At 37.5% G+C, this 5,499-nt stretch overlaps 1 protein-coding gene across 2 annotated transcripts in view; it reads right to left on the reverse strand.

Annotated features, from left to right (window-relative positions):
• Positions 1 to 4,817, reverse strand: part of LOC106875876 (tigger transposable element-derived protein 1-like) — a 15,890-nt gene extending 11,073 nt beyond the window's left edge. Inside the window, exon 1 of one of the 2 annotated variants that reach the window (XM_052976532.1) lies at positions 4,797 to 4,817. The gene's annotated coding sequence lies outside the window, so the exon portion shown is untranslated. Of the gene's footprint in view, positions 1 to 2,553; positions 3,222 to 4,796 lie in introns of those variants that run through there. The other variant, XM_052976493.1, reaches the window with a different exon arrangement.
• Positions 4,818 to 5,499: the final 682 nt, after the last annotated feature.

A 5,499-nucleotide genomic window follows, 5' to 3' on the forward strand; every position in this document is an offset into this window, starting at 1 on the left:
CCATCCTACTAAAATAGCGTAAAAAAGTATCTAAACAGAAAACTCGACTTGCTAGACATAACAGCTAAACGACGAATCACGTTTTCAAAATTTTAATTTCCCCCACCCCACTTTTTTTCTCTGCCAGAGTGGTGGTGGTGGTGGGGGGAATTAAAATTTTGAAAACGTGTTTTGGGGGTTTTCAAAATCTTTAATCTTTATGTACGCTCCAACTGGAAAGTCCGACAAGCTAGAAACAACAGCCAAACCGAAGATCCACTTTCTAAATACGAATTACCAAAAAAGAAAAAAATTCATATTTTGAAATGCCGATTTTTTTGTTGTTGCAGAATCGGAATCTCCGCAGTCTAAAATGTGTGTTTCTGTAGAAAAGGGGGTGCGGTCCATGTCCTTTACCTCCGCCCTCAATACTTGTGTAGAATGAGTATATTTATTATAAAGTCATAGAAAAGTTTTAATATTTATTACATCACACTAAATATTTTGTAGACATTTTTGTCTTTACACCGGTTTAAAGACCGGTGTTGACTGTAAATAGTGACGCTTTAGGTCTTGTTACCGATTCCTGCAACAGAAGTAATTATTGAGATCGATATAACACACTAGACACCCAATTTATGTTGTTTAGCCGTTATAGAAGTTTCCAAATATCACGGATTCGATTCCTATATTTTACAGGCAAGCCTTGGCGCCTTTTAATAAAAAGAAATTGAAACAAAGACAGATTATTCATTTAAAAATTATATAATAATTTATTATTATAGATATTTTTGTTTTCAAAAATAATTTTTTATTAAATTTCATTTAAAGGCTCCTTATTACAGGAAACTCCGAAAAGTTTTCACTGAACCCAGTTAGTGAAGTCCTGTACTAAACCGATGGAGGCGGAGACCCAGCACGGCCGCTACTTAACCAAAATGTACAAAGTTCTTGATTTATTGGATTTTTCCCTTACTTCCAGGGATGATAGAACAATTACTTGGTCGTGATAGGAACCAATTCCAAGTGAGGAGAGGGAATCACGGGAATCCTTCGAAATTGACAGCCAATAAGGAAAAGACTTTAGTTCAAACAAAAACTGGGTTCCAGTTGATACGATCAACAGGACAGCCTGCTTGTGAAAGTAACTGGCTGAGCACTCCACAGAAACGCATACCCTCGGGGAGATTCAGCATGACACAGAATGCGACACGGCTGGCCCTTTGAAATACAGGTACAACTCATTTTTGCCAGGTGGGTGGACTGGAGCAATCTGAAATAAAGCTAAAGGAAACAACGCGTCCCTGGGAATAGAAATCGCGATCAAACGAGAGCCGAATACTTTTGGGGCATCCTTAGCTCAGTCTGGGTTACACTGAATATCCCTGAGAATTATGTAGAGTGTTCTGCAACTTGCATGTTAATTCCAAGAGCAGGCCGTTTCGTTGATCGTCGTAGAAACCGACGGAGTGCCAGTCTGATAGTTTAGAGATACGAAGACAGCTGTAGCTGTAGACACGTGTCATGTTTACATACATGCACACTTATATATGCACAGCATGCAACTATCTTGACTTTCTAAAGTTTCTCCCTTATTGGAAGAAAGAAAACGAAAACCTAGCGGCAGATGTTAGAAACTCTCGAAGTCAAGGGGAGGTTATCTCAACAATCTAAGAATTTTTGGTTGTGAAACAAGGTCGACAGCGATTAAAGTATATATTTTATAAATAGCGTGTTTATATTCTTTGGATGTCAACAGATTTAGGTAAATTTTCAGATTAACACCCGCACGATTTTCACTAGTGGGTTAAGGTTTTAGGGTTAGGGTTAGAGACGGAATTCCCTAACCCTAACACCCTAGTGAAAATCGTGCGGGTGTTAATCTGAAAATTTACCCAGATTTATACTGAATTAACCAGTCACCAAATGAAGAAAATGTGTGTGCTAATAATGACTTCGAAGTTTCGGCTTATTCGCCTTCGTCAGATTGCTTAACGAAGGCGAGCAGGCAACACTTCGAAGTCACCGTTAACTCTTTTCTTATGTAAAACTTAACTTAGATAAAATATGTACTCCACTAAAAAGTATTGAGTAATCAGTTTCATGTTAGATTATTTTTATATATAAATTGACAAATATATAAACGTACAAATGTTTATTGATGTGTTTTGCGAAAACACAAACACACACATTACATTCGAAACGAATCCCTCAAAATAAAGCTCTGTTAGTAAACTAGAATTCTTTTATATAAGTGTCACGATTGTTCAACTGTGATTAATGCAATATTCTATTTTTCTGCTGAGGTGGTCGATAAAATAGTGTATTTCAACGTGTATAAGGAAACCCCCTAATTCTTGGGGTTTAAAATTTGGGTAAAAGGTTTTGTAAGGGATTATAATACTATCCATGTATAAGAAACTCCCATATTTTTTAACTTAATTTTTGACAAAAAAAAAGGGGGCGGGGTCCCTTATACACGTTAAAATACGGTAAGTACCAGTTAAGTACTGAATCGATGTAATCGACGTTTCGCCTCCCCCAAAATTTGAAATCAAAATTTTTGGTACACACCGTATACAAGTGAGGTTTTTTTTTTATGTCGTGTGCGACCAATTGTTGTTGAATTTATTTTTTTCCTCTTTCTTTCTTCTCTCGTGCTTGTGTTTTCTTCGATTTTGGATTTGTATTTTAATGTGGTTTTGTATTCCCCAGACAATAAAATACGTATACGTGTTATATACATAATGAAATTGTTGTATACTACGGTGTACTCCAACACAGCTGAATTGCAAAGGCAGGTGTACTTTTGCTCTTGGCGGTTTATTTAAAATAATCTGCTGTATTTATTTAATTTACAGCGTTTTTTATTTTAATTGAAGATTATAAAATTTAAGTCGGTGATGAAAACCCCATCAGCCGTCTTTCGCTGTGGTAAGCCATTCCACATCAGTGGAGGTCATGTTAATGACTTTCGAGAAGGCATGAATGTCACTGAATCTATTCCAGCTCTTTTATAAATATAATACGTAAGAAATTATTTTCTCACGTCTCTCGACTCATAATTCAAGTATCTATATAACTGTAGAAAGAATAAAGTGTCGTGATTTGGTGATGTTCATGCCTCAACGCCGAAACAGGAAGAATAAAAACAGTTAATGTGCTGGTGTATCTCCGGCAACATAGTCGTGGTCGAGTACAGAGTGACACGTCTCTGTACCAGACCCAAAATAGTTAATGTTGCTTTGTATTGTTTGTTTAGCCCTAGGCCAGGCTGAATTCAATAGATCTTTGATCAGATGCTTACCAACCGTGATCACCCCGTCTTTTAAAGCGATATGTATCTATGATTATGTGATGCGTCCTTATTTTTTTAAACTTTTGACAGTATAGTACAATTTATTGGGGAACCTAGTTACTCTTTCTAGCAGACCCACAAACCACGTGATGACCCCACCCCCTCGGCGGATCGTTTCAACACGTATAATTTTACCGAACAACCCCAGTTAAACATTCCGTTAGCTTTATCCAACATCAAATTTTAGATTCTCAAATAATTCATTTACGCCACAGAAAAAGTTACAATTATGGTGTAATTTGGTTTGAAATGTTTTGAGTTCAAATCCTATAAGAGTCGTCAACATTAATTTTTCTTTGATCCCGAAGAGAATGAAATATTTTATCTCGGCGAAGGTGTGGCTGTGTGCTTGAGAAGTTTTGCGTCCCACCCACACGGTTCCGGGTTCAGTCCCACTGCATGGAACCGTGGGCAAATATCTTCTACTATGGCCATAGGCTAACTAAAACCTTCTGAGTGGATTTGGCAAGCGGAAACTGAAAGAAGCCCCTCGTATGTATGTACGCGTGTGTCCTTGTGTTTGTCTCCTAACTGGTGTTGGTTTGTTTCCCTCCCTGTAATTTAAAGGATCGGCAAAAGAGGCCGATAGATTAAATTCTAGACTTAAAAATAATTACTAAAATATTCAAGGCGTTGCCCCAGCATGGCCGTAGTCTAATAACTGAAACAAATAAAAGATAAGATATTGAGGTCAACAATATCGATTATATAAATTTTCCCCTTTAAAAACACAAGTATGGGTAAGATTTCAAGTTTGAATAAAAGAAATCAATATTCGAGCAATATTTCTGCAACACCGCCATTTCAACTTAGTGATTACCTCCCTTTACACAATAATGGCAGAAAATTACTTCAGTTCCTTGTGGAAAAAATAGTTGAACGGCCTCGGATATTTATTTTTAATTAATTGTATGAACTAAAACCATTATAATAAATTGTTTTTAAGATGTATATTAGATTATATTTTTTAAAAACCATTTTATCCTGTATTCATAGTTTATATATAATCATTAATCATTGTTATTTACGCGAACAAAGCAGCTAAATAGGATACTAAATGAGGGAGTGTCGACAGGGTTACTCGGCCTGTTAGAAATAGCAGCCAAATCATACACTACCGTCTTCTTTCCTTCCGTCTTAAGGAAGGACGAAAGGAAAGAGGGACGGATACGTTGGAAAATAATGTTCTAGACACGCGGTCTGAATAAGAGGAATGAACTCGGTTGAAGCCTGTTCTCATCCTATGTTTGCTCATCTAGAATTTACCAGGGGCTAAACAACAACAAAGAGTGTGTGTAATATATATACATACACGCATATCTACATGCATTCACACACACATTCATACACACGTACACACAGGCATAGATATATATATATGTATTCGTATACACACACACACAAGGACACACACGCATACATACATTTACGCGTTGCTGTGTGTAAGTAGCTTGCTTACCAACCACATGGTTCCGAGTTCAGTCCCACTGCGTGGCACCTTGGCCAAGTGTCTTCTACTATAGCCTCGGACCGACCAAAGCCTTGTGAGTGGATTTGGTAGACAGAAACTGAAAGAAGCCCGTCATATGTGTGTGTCTGTGTGTTTACGTCCCCGTAATACTAGGCTTACAAGGAATAAATCCGGGGGGCGATTTGCTCGACGAAAGGCGGTGCTCTAGCAGGGCCGCAGCCAAATGACTGAAATAAATAAAAGAAAATATATATATATATATATATATGTGTGTGTGTGTATGTTTATATGTATATATTTGTGTATGTGCCTGTGCTTGTCCCCCCCCCCCATCGCTTGACAACCGATGTTGGTGTGTTTACGTCCCCGTAACTTAGCGGTTTGGCAAAAGTAACAGATAGAGTAAGTAATTAGCTTACAAAGAATTCACGGCTCATGTCTCACTTCCATTGTAGCATTGCTTTTCTTACAATCCGTTTCCAAAGAATAAGTCCCGAGATCGATTTGTTTGACTAAAGGCAGTGCTCCAGCATGGCTGCAGTCAAAATGACTGAAACAAACAAAAGAATAAAAGAACACATGCAACTTTTATCTTCTATCTTTTAATTGCTTCAGTCATTTGACTGCGGCCATACTGGAGCACCAACTTGACCAAAATCTAGTTGAATGAATCAACGCCAGAACCTATATA

Source organism: Octopus bimaculoides, chromosome 1, assembly GCF_001194135.2.
Source record: "Octopus bimaculoides isolate UCB-OBI-ISO-001 chromosome 1, ASM119413v2, whole genome shotgun sequence".
NCBI classification, from domain to species: domain Eukaryota; kingdom Metazoa; phylum Mollusca; class Cephalopoda; order Octopoda; family Octopodidae; genus Octopus; species Octopus bimaculoides.